The sequence below is a fragment of the Xenopus tropicalis genome, chromosome 4 (genome assembly GCF_000004195.4).
Source record: "Xenopus tropicalis strain Nigerian chromosome 4, UCB_Xtro_10.0, whole genome shotgun sequence".
Classification (NCBI taxonomy): domain Eukaryota; kingdom Metazoa; phylum Chordata; class Amphibia; order Anura; family Pipidae; genus Xenopus; species Xenopus tropicalis.
In genome coordinates, this window is record NC_030680.2 from 69,904,174 (window position 1) to 69,924,955 (window position 20,782).

Sequence of the window (20,782 nt, forward strand, 5' to 3'; positions counted from 1 at the left end):
GAGTAATGAGATGGTTAAGGGAGAGTGTCACAATTTAGAAGGAATTAGTGATCTGATTTTACATTACAGTTTCTAGTTTTCGTGGTACCCCCTGTGGTAAAATAGTGCCTAATTGGGATATACACAGAATTACAGAACTAGAGATCTGATTATTAATTTATAACATCTGAAGCACTACAAAGATCATTTACTACAGTTACAGGCTCCTCTATGGACAATATTTTCTATCTACTTATCAATGAAAACAGCTGGATGTAAATTATTAATCTGTGGTATAAATGACTTAATACCTTTAAAGGAATTTTTGTAAAGCTGCACCGAGCATGTATCTTATAGAAAATATTTATCATTCACATTTAGGTTAAACAGTAAACACAGTTGACTTAATACTGTCACAAACTCATTTTCAAACTAGGACAAGTATCCATGTTTTGAGCTTTCATGTAACTTTTGCATAGCTATAAGTATATTATACAATTACAGTTTTGCTTTTTATGTAAAATAAAATAGCTGATACATATTAGTATGATCAGCAGAATTTAATAGGAAAGCGTAAATTAAAAGGTTGCAAAACAGACAGGTTAGCCCTTAAACTAGTAAATTTAGCCTTGTGTTAGCAAATGAATAGTGATGAGCGAATCTGTTCCGTTTCGCTTCGCCGAAAAATTTGCGAATCTTTCAAAAGATCTGCGAAACGGCGAAAATGTCATGCGACAAAGAAAATTGTCGCCCGCAGCTATTATTTTGTCGCGTGGCTATTATTTTATTGCCCGCGGCTATTATTTTGTTGCCCGCGGCTATTATTTTGTCGCGCGGCTATTGTTTTGTCGCGTCGACTTTTTGACGCCGGCGACAATTTTTGGAGTGTGGCAAATTTTTCCACAGCACATTTTTTCATCCGTTCCGTGAAACAATCCGCCAATGGCGAAACGCGGAAATTCGCCACGAATCCATTCCTGGCAAAACATTTCGCCCATCACTACAAATGAAGAATTATATCTTTTATGCGCTTGCGTGCAAAGTTTAATAGAGTTATACCCTGATTTCCCCAATCTTATTTTCACATTATGATGGTCTTAATCTGAAGTCAGTTTAGAAAGGCTCTAATAGACTTTCCTTTCCATTTGTGCATGATGCATTGTTGTTTTCTGCCGATAGGTAGGACAGAACCAATTCATCTACTACATGCCCCCATAAAACCTCCTCCTTCCTTTTAATTTATTTTGTTTGTCTGATGTACTTGTAGGTAGGGTGTTTAGAACTGGTTCTGGCCTAGCCCTGAAATAGAGGATAAAGGAAGGGATCAGTTTAGCCACTTTTGATGATTGTTCTTTGATTCCTCAAGGCATAGGAAAGTTTCTGTCATTGCAGAAGCTGTGTGCCACTTATAGGGACACCTATCACTCAAAAACTGCCCTATCCCCCACCCGGAGGTACAGGCTAATAAAGATCTCACTCCAGTTTGGGGAAACAATAATTAAAAAAAAAATGCTCCTGTAAGTGCTACAGTGCTACAGTGCACCCACTGGGAGGGAGATTCCAATGTAGATGGCAATAAATAATGAAAGCTGTGACATTATTCTCAGTGCCAAAACATGGCCACCCACAGCAGGAGATCCCTCCCTCTGCTGGTGGTTTAGTATTTGGGATGGGCATTTTTTGGGGGGAGAAACAATTGAGTGCAGGCGTTTTTATCTTTTTTGGATGATAGGTAATAGGTTCATCAAACAGGAATAGGTTTCCACTGGTTCTCTATTCAAAGCAGAAATCCCATTATTGAGATACCTTCTATGTCTTCAACACGATCCAAAGGAGCAGTGGGGCAAGTTAATCTGCAGAAACTGCATTCTGTTTGTGTAAGCCAAAAAGGTTAATATTCAATAGCAATTTTGATCACCATGTATTTTTACCTTCCTACTTGATCTTTATCTTTCATTGAGCAAAAACAGGGACAAGAAATATAGCCCATATACTGCAGAGAAAGTGCGATTTCTTACCTGGATAATTAACCAAAATGATGTTGTTCAGAATGGAACCACGACAGAAGAGAGAATAGTCAGCAGCCACTAGTACATTAGTTTAAAGACAATGGTAAGAATCTCTGGAGATGCTGGAGTTTGGAAAGAATTACATGAGGTCTCTAGACACAGATCCCTGTGGCAATTGTGAAATGTGTTAGCCATTGTACAAGTGTGTAAAAAAATGGATTTTTTTTTTAACCCATTTTTTGCACTTTCAGCTTCACAGCCAGTCTAGTGAGGCATTACTCTCAACCTTTTTAATTTGTTTAGAACATAAACCTTGCTCAAGTCTATACCCATTTCCATATGTAAAATTTGACGCATAACCTCATATTTATTCTCAGGACTGTATCTTTGAATATGAAGTGCAATAGATTTTGTTTTCTCAATTTATAGTTAATGTTTTCTGTTATTCCTGATTCAAATGGATTGCCATGAGTTGCCAACAGAATGTCTATGCTACTTGCGAACACAATTTTGCAGCACACTGCTAGTATAACATAAACTGCACACTCTCACAAAAAAGTCCAATTCTAATTCACTTCTGCTACACGTGAAAATACCTGAAGTTTCTGAGTCTGCCCATTTATATGCTGGCATAAAAACTGCCTGATCGTTTGGATGGTAAGATGAATTAAACAACTGACAAATCATAACTTTGACTCACAAACAAACATTACTCATTGTGATACATCCTGTATTGTATTGCGTGCTGTAAATATAGGTTATGGCATTTTACCACTGTTGTAAAATAGTGCTAGCAAATGGCTGGTGACTGGGAGCTGATAAATACAAAAACTCATTTAGTTTGTGAGTGATTGAGTGCTAACCCTCTTCAGATTTGTTATGATACTTGTATTAACATGAATAAATAATGACTATAGCAGTTTTTTTAAATATTTGATTGTATCTTTGAAATAGATTTGTGTCTCCCTCATTGCTTTAATGCCACTGTAACTTTGTTGGTGTCATACTTACTAACCTTTGTGATCTATCATTATCAATGAATTTTAGTCAATTACATTCATTTGGCAAGATTGCTATGTCATAACGTTGTTTTTGAAAAGAAAAGTTCATTGTGTGGTTTGCCGTGAAAGCGTTACATTTATTGAATGCTGATGAATTGAAAAATCAGTAAATGCTTCACTGCCGTAACATCACAATAACCTTTTTAAATATTTAAAGCCCTGCTTATAAATACAGATGAGCAAGGAAGTAATGATGACAATATTCTGCATGTGCTTGTGTTCTGTGCATATACGCTATTCTGTCGAGGAGAGCATAATGGAAAAATGTTGGCTATGAACAGCTTTGTCTAACTGCATCAAAGAATCTAATTTATGATATGATTAGGTTTGGAGTTTTAATAGATTTATTATACTCATACAAGGTGTTCTGGTACACAGGCATTAGATTTTTCTTTATCATAGGATCCATTTGTGATGACAGAAAACAGCTTAGTTTCAAAACGAATAAAAGAAAAGTTATTTGACCTCTGTAGATTTGGGCATGTTGCATTAATTGAGACATGATTTCCTCAAGAGTCAGAGGATGTGTCCAGTTATAAATGAATCCATTTGGTGTTGTGGTTACAGTTGCCTGATTTACTCAAATTTGCAGATCCCTTGGTCAACTGGTTTTATATACAGTACAAACCTCTTCTACATACAAGTTAAACTGACATTATTGTCCTTGGGTATATTATAAATCGTTACTAGCATATAAGTAAGCCTTAATTTCCCCCAATGGTGAACCTTTATTTTGACTAACGTTTTCATGGACCTTATTTTTTATTGCATGAATGTAAGCTAAGATCAGATTTTGTTAAACCTCAGGGGCTTAATTCTACCTTTTATAATACCTGTATATTCACAAACTGGTTTCTTATTGTTCTCTCAACTTCCTTGTTCCAAATGATTTTGGAATTCATTTTGGTGCAGTCAATGTTTTCCAAAGGGAAGTGTAAATTCTTTCAGTTCCTTTAATTCCAAATAAGATATGCTGCAGTGAACATCTGTAGAAGCAGCAGCAGCAGCAGCAGCAAAGGTCAATTTTTACCCAAATGTTACTGCTTAGTAGCTTGTGGCGATCATATCTTTAAACAAATTAATAACCAATATCTGTGGTCTGTGAAGTGGGAGGCTCAACAACATTTGGTATTATGCACCCACTTTCTTAATGTATTAAAATAAACTATGAACATCCCAAACTGTGTCTAACTTTCTACTTGTGGTCATGGTTCAGATGTGTGATCATTCCCTTACAATAAATTGACCATAAAATACCCAAACTTACAATAACAACCGCCTACCCATGATAACAAAGGGATTAATGTGACTGATTTTTTAACAAATGTAAAAGTTATTGGCATCCAACATGCTGTATATCCATGCCTCCCACATATATTGTACATATATTATAAATATCCACAATAAAATTTTCCTCACACATCCATTGTCATGGATGTCATGTGATCTTCTGTTACAGCTATGACACATTTGAAGTTATACAAGCTAGAAGCTTTACATCTGTATTTATTCTGCAGCAATTATAAATATTTAACCCTTAAGGGCTATATTAAATTACACATTTACCTATATAGGCTGTAACATGAACAAGTGCAGTTGTCAGTAGTAACCAATCAGGGCTTTGTTTTAAAATTTAGCTTGTCATAGACTGAATTGCTATTGGCAAGGCTGCCATCAGAAATCACAGGGCCCCGTACAACAAAATTATCAGGGCCCCCCAGAGGCCTAATGGTTAAAAACCAGAACACATATTGGTGGCCATGGGTACCGTGTAACCAACAAGAGGGAGACGTGACAACAGCAGTGCTAATAGTTATGGCACAAGGGGAGACTGGGAGAACTGTTGGCTACGTGGGTGACAAATCTTACGAAATACCTCTCCCTTCTTACACATACTGTATTTCAGCATTTATGCTGAATTGCCACAAGTAAGGTTTTACATGCTGTGATGTGAATGTGAAGTGAAGGGAGTGGTATTTTCAGAAGATCTGTTGCTTGCACATAGCAACAAATCTCGTCAGCCAATTTCCCTAACACAAAAAACTCAAACTGCAGATGATAAAAAATGTACACTTAAACTGCTGCGCCACTGCTGCCTTACAATGTACCCCTATACTTCTGCGCCACTGCTGCCTTGCTATGTATCCCTATACTGCTGCGCCACTGCTGCCTTGCTATGTACCCCTATACTGCTGTGCCACTGCTGCCTTGCTATGTACCCGTATTCTGCTGCGCCACTGCTGCCTTGCTATGTACCCCTATACTGCTGCGCCACTGCTGCCTTGCTATGTACACCTATACTGCTGCGCCACTGCTGCCTTGCAATGTACCCCTATACTGCTGCGCCACTGCTGCCTTGCTATGTACCCCTATACTGCTGCGCCACTGCTGCCTTGCAATGTACCCCTATACTGCTGCGCCACTGCTGCCTTGCTATGTACCCCTATACTGCTGCACCACTGCTGCCTTGCTATGTACCCCTATACTGCTGCGCCACTGCTGCCTTGCTATGTACCCCTATACTGCTGCGCCACTGCTGCCTTGCTATGTACACAAGCAACATAAGGCTTGGATATATAAAAAATGTGCAAGCGAAAAAATTCTGCTCACTTTCTCTTTTTGATTTTGCTGTTCTCTGATTTCTGCTTTGTTTTTCTGTCCTGCTTTCTTACACTTTCCTATGTTTTTTCTTCTTCCAGCATTTCAGCTCTTATACTACTTTTCGTCTCTTTTAAACTCTTCGTCTCTGCTAGTGGATCACACACCTTTCCTCACTTCTTTGTTTTTCTCTACATACTCTCCCTTTCTGTTTCTCCCAATCTCTTCACTCTCCCATTCACCATATTTTTCTGCCAAACACTTTTTCTTACCCATTCCTTGTTTTTCCAATCCTTTCTCTATGGGGGAGGCTGGGCCAATCCAGGCTGCGGAGTGCTGGGCAATCCAGGCTGGGGGTGGACTGGGCCAATCCGGGCTGGGGCTGGCTGGGCCAATCCGGGCTGCTGCTGGCAGGGCCAATCAGGTTGGGGGCAGGCTGGGCCAATCCGGGCTGGGGCGGGCTGGGCCAATCTGGACTGGGGCGGGCTGGGCCAATTGGGTTGGGCTGGGCAAGCAGTGCTGGGGGCCGGCAGTGCAATGATCTTGGGTAAGGGCTCTGGCACACGGGGGAGATTAGTTGCCATGACCCGCCATCCCGCCGGCGAACATGTAAGTAGCCGGCGGGATGGCACACGCGGCGGCGCGATTTCCCGAAATCGCCGAAAAAGACTCGCAAGTCTTTTTCAGCGATTACGGGAAATCGCGCCGCCGCGTGTGCCATCCCGCCGGCGACTTACATGTTCGCCGGCGGGATGGCGGGTCATGGCAACTCGGGGAGATTAGTCGCCCGCGAAGAGGGAGTTTTATCGCGGGCGACTAATCTCCCCCGTGTGCCAGAGCCCTAAAGGAAGATCCTAGGTTTAGCTGCTGACAGCAGGGGTGCCCGGCTAATAAAGGTGAGTGCAGTACAGCCGGGCCCCCCCTTAAGAGCCAAAACTCACGGGGCCCGGGACGATTGTCTCCCCTGTACCCCCCTGATGGCGGCCCTGGCTATTGGTTGCTGATTGGTTGCTATTATGGACTGTAAATCAGCCAGATAGTCTAACATTTAGTTGCATGCCCAGATGCTTTCCTCCATACTTCTCAGTTTGAGTAATATTAGGTATTAATAATACCAGGGATGGAACTAGGGGTAACCAGAAGAGGCAGCTCTCTAGGGCACAAAGTTTGGGGGGTGCCAGGCAGGAGCTTTGCCTTCCTACCCCTAGTCCGTGCTCCTTTGTCATTGCCCTCACCGCTTGCCATTACGTGGTGGGGGCAATGACCTATCGCATCACATTGCACCCCGAGTTGCCTAGGGCACCTGGTCGGCTTGGCCCACCCCTGAATAAGACAATTCTATTTATAGAATAGCTGCTTTTAAGAAACTTTTTAATTGGTCTTTATTTTTTGTAGTTTTTGAGTTATTTGCCTTCCTCTTCTGACTCTTTCCAGCTTTCAAATGGGGGTCACTGACCCCGGCAGCCAAAAAACTATTGCTCTCCAAAGCTACAATTTTATTGTTATTGTTACTTTTTTATTACTTATTGGTTATTCAGACCCTCTACTATTTATATAACAGTCACTCTCTCAAACCACTTCCTGGTTACTAAGGGAAATTAGACACTAGCAACCAGATAAATGTTGACATTTCAAACTAGTAAAAAAAAGTAAAATAATTTAAAAACTACCATTAATAAAAAATGAAGACCAATTGCAAATAGTCTCAGAATAGCACTCACTACATCATACTAAAAGGTAATGCAAAGGTGAACAACTCCTTTAGCTTTTAGTACAATGTAAAGCCTAATATTCTGATTCAATTTTCAATTGGTCTTCATGTTTTATCATTAGTGTTTTTTAAGTACCGGTATATTACTTTACCCTAACAATTAAAAAACAAAGACCAATTGAAAAGTTGCTAATAACATACTAAAGGTTTTGTGAAGAGAACTTTTGTATTCTGATAGTAGCAGACATTGTTAGGCTAATTAAAGTATGCTCAAATATTTTATGAATGTGCATTCATTCTTATCTGTGCTTTTTGATAATGAGCATTTTTCACCCCATGAGAAAAGGCCACACATTCAACACATAAAGTGTCAAGGTCATTCTTTCTGCTGTATTTAGTGTTCTACAAATGCCTACTAACCATGGACCTGTCTGTTATGCCAATTAAATAGTAAGGTGATATGGTGCAGAACTGCAGATTTCCCTTCTAGACAGAGCTATGATAAAAATATGTTCCTTAATAAACAAGCATACAGCGAGGAAAGATTGTGATTCCGTTAACTTTAGCATTGTAAAACTCTGATGGGTTATCTTATTTTCTACCGTTACAGAAAAAGCTAAAAATATATTTTATGTTGTGAGAGGCAGAAATGTATATTCTCATTGCTTTACTGTAACCTCTCTGCTGCTTCTACACAGGCACATAGTAATGTAACAAGTGCTATTTCCTGTCTGTTTATAGAATGGAGCCTCTTAAGAGCTGCTCTTTCCAATTAATTGGTGCTAATGATTTAAAAGCTGTCTCCCTCTTTCATCTTCTAAATGAAATGCTCAAAATAATTTCAAGTGATGGAATGCTAAACCAGGAGATATACATAGATAATAAATCTGCAGAACAATAGGATTAGTTTTAACAAACTAATGTGATCCCAATGCAAATCTCACGTTGGGGATGGATATTGAACTGGGAGGCATTATGAACATGACAAGATTAAAAAGAAACGATCCTGATCTCATCTTTTAATACCTTTCATTTCAGGAGTAGTTATGTTTAGGACATACATTAGAGGAATCACATACAACAGGAATTTATATTATGGATTACTGATTTGCGCAGAGGAAAATCTAATTAACAACAGTTTGCTACACTTCGAGTCATGGGATTATGCTGTTAAATTAAGCTTATTTGGGTCACAATTTGTCTTAATGCTGAAAAATAAAGATTTTTCTCCCCAAGTTTTAGCATGAAGCAAACATGTGTAAGGCTAATCACTAACTATAGTAGAAGAGATTGCATATTGAGGTGTTAAGAAGCAAAGCAGAGAATAAAAGGGGTTTTCTGGTAATATATAACTCTGCTTTGTTCTACGGTTTAGACAAATTTAGCAATTGGCATCTATAATAACAATTGGAGCCAAACCAGAAACTGTTTCAGCAGAGTGTTGTAAATAAAAATTAAATGGTCAAACTGGTAACCTTTATTAATATGGCTTTTAAAAACCTCAGTAACTATTGTAAGGTAATTTAATTTTGTTTCCTTTTCCAAACCCGTTTTATAAATTAATTTAACTAAAACATGTATAAGCTCAAGAAGCATTTTGGCATAGTGTACACATTTTTTATATGATTAAATGCTCTTCCCCATATGTAATAAAAGACACTAAGGGGCACATTTACTAATCCACGAACGTCCGAAATCCGCAAATTTTTCGAGCGCTCAATATGAAAAAGTCGCGACAATTCGCGAAAGTCGTAATGACTATGAAAAAGTCGCGACAATTCACGAAAATCATAATGGCTATGAAAAAGTCGTGACAATTACCGAAATTTGTAATGGCTATGAAAAAGTCGCGATAATTCACGAAATTTGTAATGGCTATGAAAAAGTCGTGTCAATTTACGAAAAAGTAACGGCGACGAAAAAATCGCAAAAAATACAAAAAAGTCGCAAAATGTTCGTTTTCCAATCCGAATTTTTCTCATTCGGATTCAGATTCGTGGATTAGTAAATCAGCCCCTAAGGGTGCCATTTACGAACACTCAGATTTTTTTTTTCCTAATTCAAATTTTTTAGTGCTAAAAGTCGCAGAAAAGATAACCGCACTATGGGGTGATTCACTAAAGTTCGTTAAAACAAGTGCTATTTATAGCATGCGTTAAAAATTTTATCGCTTCTTATTTTTTGCAACTTTACGCTCGATTTACTAAAAGGACACGTGTCATAATTAAGACGCAATATTCTTTGCATTATTTAACTCACGATTCTCTTGGGTTATTTTCTGCCATGTGCATTATTTCCTGTCACTTGCCGCGTGCGATATTTAGCGCATGATATTACGCACATAACCATTACTTTCTGAAAACTACTGTTCTGAAAATGACCATTTCCCTGAAAACTGGAGGATGCATCACTCTAGGGCCAACACATACTTGAAAAAATCCCACTGCAAATTCCATGTTGTGTTGCCAAAAGCTCACGAACCAAAATTTTCCACAGTACCGCCTGCTCCAAGTAGGTGTTAATATTTGCACAGATTAATGTGATATTTTGCTCGTTTAACGCTTCATATGCTTTTGTGAATCATGCGTTAGTACTATTTCTTTTTCGCTTATTAACGCAATGCGTTAGAATTAACACTTAGCGCTGATGTGTTTTTTTTGCGCATGCAATATGCGGATTAAAGCATGCAAAATGACTTGATGAATCGATACTTATTTACTTATTTAACGCATGCGATAAGCGTTATCAACCTTTAGTGAATGGCCCCTATGTGCCAAAACATTTAAAAGATCCCCAGTGCATATACACATACCTATACATATATATATATATATATATATATATATCCTGACACATTTGCTGGGAAGACTACATACATATTAGTTCTATTTGACAATTTGTATGGAAAGTTATAACCACTTTTTTCCATAGGGCATCCAGCCATGGATTCATGCCACCACTTTTCTTGCTTACTTTAGTTCAATATGTTTTTTTTTTAAATTTAAATAATCTAACTTTGTACATAACATAAATAGTTTTTAAAATGAAAGTAATTTCTAGTGAGGAATGAAAAAATATAAATGACCATTGCTCTTGTCTGATGTTTGCCCCTAGGCTATGATGATTTCCAGCCTACGTATTCTGCATTCCGTGGTATTTAAAAGTATAGAGTAATCCTAGAGCAGCTATATTAAGTATCTTGTAATAAAACCTTTATGTAAAGACACTGAATCATACTAAAGACCTGTTCAGCCAGTCATTCTTAGCAGGGGAATTTCTGGGGGAGATGTGATTTAGCCTTTGTATATTAGTGGGAGTGGGGAGGAAACTGGCATTCTCAAACAGCTTTTTGCAACAAAAATCATTCATCATAACATTTTAAATGGAAACCATCCTTTAAAATGTACTTCCCCATACAACCCGTTTATCAGTGCAGTCTGACACTCATTACACTATGCTCTATTAGCTGCAAAAGGCTTCTCGCATTTTACAATGCTAGCAGGTTTGACACCTATAAGGAATCAGCAAGCGGCCTTCAGAAATTTGTCATTCCTTTGTAAATTCAGATATGATATACAGTTCCATAATTGTGATTCTGACAAATATAACTGGGTATCTTTAAAAATGGTAAAGAAATACAGCTCTGAAAATGAGATTTTCTGGTGTTAATAAAGAGCAATATTAAGAGCAAATAAAGAGCAAAAGCAAATGGGTCTTCTATTTTTAATTTTAATATGAATGGGGTTAAGTAATATCAGGAGCAATATTTGTGTCAGGGCCTGCACGGCTCCTGCCAGGTTTGTAGTCAGGACCAATGAAGAAAATAGGGTTCAGACAAGCAAATAGTCCAAAACGTGGTGTCAGAAGGATAAAGGGAATATTAGCAGAAATTCTAAACTTTTTCATCTGTCTACACAACTGAGGAGCCAGCTAATCAAGGTTTTCCTTTTAATAGACCCAGTTACTAGAATTGGGTCTATTAAAAGGGAAACCTTGATTAGCTGACTCCTTAGTTGTGTAGACAGATGAAACATAAGAGTTTAGAATTTCTGCTTTTTCCCTGTTCTCATCAACCCCCCTGTGACCCCCCTAACCCCCCTGTGATAATAAGGGTCCCACCCCTTCTTGCTTCAGTTTTTTAGCACTGGAAGCATGTCTATGTGAAAAAAGTGCCATCAAGGTGGATTTAAAGAGGACTTTTTCAACAAACATCAATAAAGGGCTACCTGTGGCAGTATGCTTTGGGGCAGATTTTTTTCTCATTTTCATTTTTAAGAAGCAAAGAAAAAGCTAATTTCCATGAATGGTAGTTATTTATCAAAAGATCTGAAAACTTGACTGTTTTGACTTGTCTCACGACAACTATGACTTTTTTGTATTGTACAAAAGCCAGCGTCAAAAAAACCCGAAAACCTCTAAAACCACAAAGCAAAGAAAGCTCTTCCAGCTGTAAAAGGGACATCTGCCATTGACTTCTACATGATCTCAACAGGTTTTAGATGGAGTATTTTCAGATTCAGAATTGTCACAGCTTTGTTATATAATAAATCTTGTAAAAGTTGCAAGTTTTTCCTACAACTTTTTTAGGTTTTCGGCAACAAAAAGCTCTTTCCCAAAAAGTCGGGGCTTAGTAATTGCCACCTCTATAGTTTTTGATCAAAGTTATGCATGACATTAGCTTTGTTCAACAGAACAATTTATATAAGGCCAATAATAGGAGAGATTAATCAGACTTGGACAGTCAGGTTTGCATTGGTACAGCATAGTGTTTTTTCTATAACTGATTTTCTAATGATTTACAATATATACATCTGCTTTATATGAATCAAATATGCATATATGTACATATGAATCAAATCTTAGCAGCAGATTTTGGGACAGCTATTGTCCAATGTTCAAGATACAATAGGGTCATTTATTAACACTGGGAAATGTGCACCTGGGCTGTAACTCATGACAATCAATCAAATACTTGCTGTTATTGTTTAACCTGCAGCTGTCTGAAAAAGTCAATCACTGATTGGTTGTTATGGGCTACTGCCCATGGGAAAATTTGCCCAGTTTTTATAAATGAGTCCCAATGCTTTTGTTCTATGTATATTGAAACACAGGGATTGTTACACAACAAATATCCTTGGAATAAACAAGCAAAAATAGACAATAAACGGTGTGTACAACTTATTTAAGCAACAAATAAGTCCTGGTACAAAGTTAATAAATTGTCTATGTTTTGTTGTTGACCAAAGTTTGCACATAATATTGTACGTCGGCCCTTGGTGTTGGGGGGTACAAGAACTCTTGCATAAAAGGGAGCCTCACATTATGTCAGAAGCTCTGGAACAAGTGCCAAAACATTTGGATCATCGCTTGGTTATCAGGAACCTAAAGTTCTTGTACCAAAGGTTGTGGCGCTCCCTGATTGTGCTGAATTAATGCAGAATTGGTTATGTTTGTAACTATAATCATACAATAATAAGTAAATCTATTTCATTCTATTATTACTTGTGTGTATAAGTAATTGCTCACTAATAGCTCATCAGAAGGTTTTATCATTGACCCTTCATATTTGTATTAATATTTGTTATTAATATTAGTTTATACAAATTATTAATAAAGGTTCAACCCATTTATTACAATTGGCCCTTTAAGATACTTAAGACCCATGTGGAAATTATCTTATAAATTCCTTTCATTACCTAAACTGAAAAGCATGGAGGTAAGCATATAAATCAGGGTTCCAAAAATGGGCATACTAAAACTGGTCAGAGGAGGCCTGATTTAAATTTAATGACAGGTGTCAGACAAAATAGATGTAAAGCATTTTATTGATAGCATTACTATGAATCAGAAAAATGTTGCACTGGCCATGATAAAACATCATTATACTATATGACAAATATGCAACATCCCCCAAGGATTTACATTTTATACATCAATGGAGCATTAACTCTCAGATGATTTTCGACGATGTATCTCTAACCAAGGTTTCCGCACTTTATCAAAAGCTACTGAAGAGCCTCCAGCAATGTAAGTGAGTTTGATTAATGTTAGAGCAGTGCTAATCAGCTTTATCCATTGTTTTTTGGGAACTCAAGCAATTTAACATTATTTGCTTCATCACATACCATACACTGATGTTGTTTATTTAAGGGGAAATTTTTCTTCGTACCCAAGTAAACAGATAATGGAAAAAAGCACTTTGGTACTTACCTCCTTGTTTCCCTTGTTTCTAAGCAAAAATGTATATTTGTTGAAGATATTCCATCTGTCTTCTGTGTTTAACTCTGTGAAACAATTGTCCCAGTTAGTAAACTGCAGATATGCCCTTAAACTGTTTTTTTTCTGTATTATGAGTGATTATATGATGCTTTTTCTAACTTGGCTAAAGCCACCAATAGTTACAACTACAGTCTTATTATTTTCTCTTATAATGAGTGATTTGTAGCATAAACCAATGATAAGTTCCTAGCATACAGTATGAAGTCCACTACACTATAAGACCATAACACAGACTTAGCGATACTCTCGATAATTTCTTGTCTTAATAATTTATTTTCTCTCACTTATGGGAAGTTATTGCTATAACAGAAGACTGGGTCCTCTTGCAGGGTTTGTATAAATCAGGTTATTTATAGAGATGTAGCGAACTGTTCGCCGGCGAACTAATTCGCACGAACATCGGGTGTTCGCGTTCGCGCAAATTCGCGGACTTTTGGCGATGTTCGCCACTTTGGGTTCGCCGCGTTTTTTTTTTGGCGCCGCGTTTTTTTGCCTTGGTTTTTCCGCCGCGTTTTTTCGCTTCGTTTTATCGCCTATGCATATACATAAGAATAGCTTGCGTTTTTTTTTTTGGCGTTATTTTTTTGCGTTTTTTTTGGCGTTATTTTTTTGCGTTTTTTTTTGGTGCTTTTTTTTGGCGTTTTTTTTACAAGTATTTTTCTGAGAAGTTTTTGCCCTTGATCCCCCTCCTGCATGCCACTGTCCAGGTCGTGGCACCCTTTAAACAACTTTAAAATCATTTTTCTGGCCAGAAATGGCTTTTCTAGGTTTTAAAGTTCGCCTTCCCATTGAAGTCTATGGGGTTCGCAAAGTTCGCGAATATTCGCGAGTTTTGGCGAAAGTCCGCGAACGGGTTCGCGAACATTTTTGCGTGGGTTCGCTACATCCCTAGTTATTTATAGTGATGAGCGAATTTCTTTTTCAGGCGTGGATTTGCATCAGATTTCCACATTTCGGCATCCGCAAATCTGCCGTGAAAAAAGTAGTTGCAATCGTGTCAAAAAAGGCACGATCACATCAAAAAAAGACTTGTTTTGACCGTGTTTTGTGGATTTTTCGCCGTTTTGCAAATTTTCCTATCGCATCTTGAATATTTCAAACCGAAACGGGACAGATTCGCTCATCACTAGTTATTTAGGCTTAATTTGTTGACAAGTCATAGAATACAACCCCCGGGGTTAAACATTGTTTTATAAATGGTCAAAGAATCATTAGGAAACATATATTTGTAATACATATGCATATACTGTAGATACGTTTTTAACAAGGTGTTTGCAAATTACCATTCAGCATGTTTTTTGTCATAAAAAGCATATAGAAAAAAGATAATTTGTAAAAAAAATACATGTTGTCGTCTAACCCTTACTTGTCTGCCTTTACTAACAGGTTGCAGAATTACAGTCTTACCATAAAAAGATGTAGTACCAATAATTAGCTACATTCTGTTAAATACAGATGGAGCAGAAAACTCATGGCCAAAAGCAAGGTGCCAGGTGCATAAATCATGTCTTCTCCATCTGTAAATGTACTTGTAATTTAACCCCCTTAATTGAACATGACCTCTCCCTATTATTAAATAGCATGCTGCATTAACTTTTTAGGCAATAAGTACAGTATGAGACCCCCAGCATACCAGATTACATAGCACTAGAAAAAAAATTAGAGACATACATAAAAACATCATTACAAAAAATATGCTAATGAACATGCTGCTTCTCATCAAGCACTGAAAAATGCATTAATCAGTATTTCATAGTTCATTACAGTCTGACTAATTTTGAAATCCCTCAAGAAACTTGATTAAATATCATCTGCATTCAGACACATCAGAATTTTGCATGAAGAAACTTTAGCTGATCAGCCATTTTGTGGTCAGGTTTAAAATATCTAACTTTTTGCTGTAAAAAGCAAAAGCTTTCACTTATTTAGAGCATTAGAATATTCACAACATAAGTGCGTGCTAAATATACGTTGGCCATGTTGGGCCTTGACCCCTTGCTACCCATTATAAACTTAAGAATAGTAGCTTTAAGCTAGCTTCAAGTATACCAGTATTATAATGTCAAAATAAAATGTTGATTCATGTACTTTGAATTATAAACAAAACATTTTTATAGATATGTTTAACAACAAATGGTTTCTGAGTAGAATCCATTACGCTCCTTTTTCCTTTATGACGCCTGAATACCTTGTCCAACCCTACTTTTTAAAAATCAAAGATCACTACAGAGAGCTATATGCAAGATATATTTTGGTATTTCTCCATCTATTCTGGAAGGTCAGTTCTTCATTTTTTTCTCATTCTGCTTTTGACATGAAGCTAGGGTTACCACCTGGCTGGTCACCTAAGGGACTTTGCAGTCCTGTTTGTGACAGGTCCTAAACAGTGAACAGAAAAGGGAAGAGTGGGCTTAGGATCTAAGAGTTTTCTGGTGGGCCCTTGGCACCCCAGTCCGATACTGGAGTGAGGTACATTTGTACAGTTTAAATATAATACAGCGATAAGTTTAATCTCAGCAAATATAAGAGTTCAGTTGCATGCTTTTGATGTGGCATGCTGACTATCTTGTATACCTGGGCTCTGTTGCATGCTTATATCTACCCAGTAGGCTTCTTACTATACTCTCATTAGGGTATCTTTTTGGTTGCATGTGCTATGTACAAAGTTTATACTGGTATTATGAGCAGAATCCCTGTATAGCAAGCCCTATGTCACTACCCATAGAAGTGAACCATAAAAATTTGTAAATTTCTAATAAATACATACATAAATAACTACCTGTTTATTAAATGTTAATATTGTATTGATGCAATATTGTTTCCTGTCTGTTGTGCTAATCAGCACTTTTCTAACCATGAATTAATACTAGATCTGGAACTAAATACCTTTTGAAAAGTTTTAATCGCAGATAACATTGAACCAGGATGAAAGGAATTTTTTTAAATATACTTTCAAAAATGGGAGTTTACATTATTAATATTACAAGCAATGCTTCAGCTTTAAAATACACGTATTTTATATTTTGGGCACCAAAGTGTTTATATATATTTTTTAGTTTCTATGGTGATTCTTTACTTAATGTGCTTCTAAATTAAATACTTGTTATCTTGAAAAGTTTAGAAAGAGGTATATCTGATGTAATGCTTGGTTTAGGATCTCTATTTTTAATGCATATTTTTCATCTTTAGGAGGGGGATCTTTGTTGTAAGTCAAGAATGTTAAAATATTACAATAAATGTAATAAAAAACAACTACTTAGACAACAGTTATACTGTATATTGCTTGGGTTTATTTGTAAGGGTAAGAGTTGTATCTGGGGCTTGCTTATAATTAAATGTATATTATACTTAATAGTAAATATAAAATATACACAAACAGAATATAAGGATTGTATAAATTAGTTTTGCAACCTGTAAGTGTTTTTAATTCTGCAGATTCTACAATTCTATGAGTGGCGTATCGAAAATATGGTCCTGAGTACAGAGAGCAGCATCCAGTGGTATAACTTGGTCACGCCAGGCCCCCTTATGGGACTTTTCTGTAGGGGTGCCTGGAGCGAGCAAGTTATTGAAGTTAAAAGTGAAGATATATCTATGGCTCAACATCAATTTTGAACACACATTCACAGGTATATATATAAGAAACAGGAACTATGAAGTTACTATGGCACACTTACTAACCTAGACGCAGTGCACAATTTCAAGCACAATTGCCATGTTTCTTTCCTACAATGCAGTGTTTTCCTCAAATTCTGGCATTATTGCAGATGAAAATGGGTGATTTCTCTTGATGCAATTGTCCTGCACCTACTGCAATTGTGTCTGATTTGCCAAAATAGACACAACTGTGCATGCACTTCATTGCAAATTGGGTATTCAGCTGCACTGAAAAGTCTGTCTGGTTTCATTTCTGGTGTTTGTGTGTGAGTAATGTGTGTGCCCTATTCCTTCAGGGCAAGTGTGAATCTGCACCTATTGGTGCAGGGAGCTGTGCGAACCCTGGCGCTACAGCATGGTCAGGAGGTGGAGATAGTTTCAGGGTTCTCCTGCATCAATAAATGCAGCAGCATCATAAGAAAGGAAGGCAGGAAGGACTGAGTGGCACTGAATGCAACTATACCAAATTGCGAAAAAGCGCATTTTGAAGAAACTACCTTTAATAAAAGTGATTTTAGGGAAAAGCACACGAAAAGCCCACTGCACTTGGGAAGTTAAATGTTACAAAGGCTTCTGCCCAGTAACAATGAAATGTGTGAAGAGGTAGGGATATCACACCATAGGGCATTTAACCCTATGGGTCCCTACACTTGTATGAAACAGCCACTCTACTTACCATTATGGATGACTCTTCCACGGATTTCATCCATTTTCACTTCTCATGTGATAGTGTTACAGATCAGCTTAAAAACAACAGATAAGTATCACTATTCATACAGTTCAGCTGTGATTTATCAGCCTATACACGTGTAACCCTATTTTGGCTACGGTTGTACTTTTAACACGCAATCACCTGCGTGTGGCGCTACAGGAGCCCTGAGCCCCCGCTTATTTGTGGGGGACAGGTTTGATATAAATGGCGTGCCTCCACCCAGGGTAGGTATAGGTAGAACTATATGTCTCCTCCCTGGGAAAACTCTATGAGGTCCTCCTTGGACCCGGACTCCCAGCAACTCCCGGTACCTTGCCCCTCCCTTGGGGTAGCTGCTTACCAGGCAGTTGAGGATCCTCAGTATATGAACCACCAAGACACTGGTTAAAATGGTGAACCAGATGAACTTGTTTATTGATGCAGGCAGAACACTTCAGAGGATGTCACACAGACGGCTCAAGTCACACATTCTCTCTTTGGGCTACCCCCGGTACTCCCGCCGGATGCTTCCACCTAGGAACTCACCCCGGTCCACGCGTAGGGCCCCTTCACTGGGAACACTCCCAGGTGCTGACTTGGCTCCTCTTACTACACACTACAGGTCCTTAACTCCAGCCATGAGTGCTGGGGGGTCTTAACCCCTCTCTCTCCTGTCGGGGCTATCACTGCCCGTTCTCTCTAGCCTGCCTGTCACTCCTAGAGAGACCTGTTACAGTACCTCCTGTACTAGAACACAAGCCTGTTATACGCTTCTTTACAAGAAGCAGTCCCAGGACGAAGACCTGCTGAAACTGGGAGTCATTCCCTTTTATACTTTTAGCACAGCGACATCTAGTGGTTACTGTTAACTTGCAGGGAAACTCCCTTTTCACACATAAACACCTAGGACCACCTTTAGGTGTCCAAATCTCATAAGGCCACCCTCATGGTGCCTGTCTAAAGGGGAACTAGTCCTGGAGGGGCCCAATTCTTTGGGGTCCCTACATTCTCCCCCGGCTGAAACTCTGTCACCTCCTGGCTGACATCTCATACACACTCAAATACTTTACACAATACTTTTACATCACGCTTCAACAGCCTCTCCTGAGGTCTGTCAAGGATACAATGGGTTACCTGGAAAAAATGTTAAACACAATAAACATTTCCCTTCAACCCCTTCAATCTTTGTGTAAGTCCCACACAAGAAAAATTTGAAAGGACACTTGTTGCCCTTAACCATATTTAAAACTTATTGAACTGGAGAATCAAAGTCTCCACCTCTCCTTAAGGGAGTCCATGTCCCAAGGTAATCGGTACCCTGGGATACCTCCAACCAATGGGTTGGGCACTCTGGTCAGTCCACACTCCGACTGACGAACCCTCCTGGGTCTCCTTGCGGCCGGGCATCCTCCTCTGGCCAACACAGGATCTCCCTGCTGTCTGATGCAGCTGTCATCTTTGCTGGCAAAAGCTACCAGTAACTGTGCACACGCTTTCTCTCGCGCTGACTCACTCTTCTCCAAAATGGCCGCCGCGACGTCACTCCTTAAGTCACGCCCAGGCCTCTTGGCGCACTTTCTCACTGATCCAGTCGGTCGCTCCACGCAATTGGGCGGCACCAATACAAACGCTGGTTACACCCCTCTCTCTCACGCTTCCTCGCGTGTGCCTTCTCGGTCCCTTTGGCGCCAACAGCCCTGCAACCCGATTGGCTAGGAGCCTTTCCTCACTCCTCTCGCGCCAAAATCCCTCTTGGATGTGGATCAGGGTGGCCCAAACTTTAGCACGGACGGAAGGGAGGGTGTAGCACTCACACAAGGCCTCAGTTCCCTTAGGGCCCTTTCTGCTTAATGATTTCTGCTCTCATCTCAGCAGTGCCTCCAAATGTAACCCTATTTTGGCTACGGTTGTACTTTTAACACGCAATCACCTGCGTGTGGCGCTACAGGAGCCCTGAGCCCCCGCTTATTTGTGGGGGACAGGTTTGATATAAATGGCGTGCCTCCACCCAGGGTAGGTATAGGTAGAACTATATGTCTCCTCCCTGGGAAAACTCTATGAGGTCCTCCTTGGACCCGGACTCCCAGCAACTCCCGGTACCTTGCCCCTCCCTTGGGGTAGCTGCTTACCAGGCAGTTGAGGATCCTCAGTATATGAACCACCAAGACACTGGTTAAAATGGTGAACCAGATGAACTTGTTTATTGATGCAGGCAGAACACTTCAGAGGATGTCACACAGACGGCTCAAGTCACACATTCTCTCTTTGGGCTACCCCCGGTACTCCCGCCGGATGCTTCCACCTAGGAACTCACCCCGGTCCACGCGTAGGGCCCCTTCACTGGGAACACTCCCAGGTGCTGACTTGGCTCCTCTTACTACACACTACAGGTCCTTAACTCCAGCCATGAGTGCTGGGGGGTCTTAACCCCTCTCTCTCCTGTCGGGGCTATCACTGCCCGTTCTCTCTAGCCTGCCTGTCACTCCTAGAGAGACCTGTTACAGTACCTCCTGTACTAGAACACAAGCCTGTTATACGCTTCTTTACAAGAAGCAGTCCCAGGACGAAGACCTGCTGAAACTGGGAGTCATTCCCTTTTATACTTTTAGCACAGCGACATCTAGTGGTTACTGTTAACTTGCAGGGAAACTCCCTTTTCACACATAAACACCTAGGACCACCTTTAGGTGTCCAAATCTCATAAGGCCACCCTCATGGTGCCTGTCTAAAGGGGAACTAGTCCTGGAGGGGCCCAATTCTTTGGGGTCCCTACACACGTATGTGAAATCTATTTGCT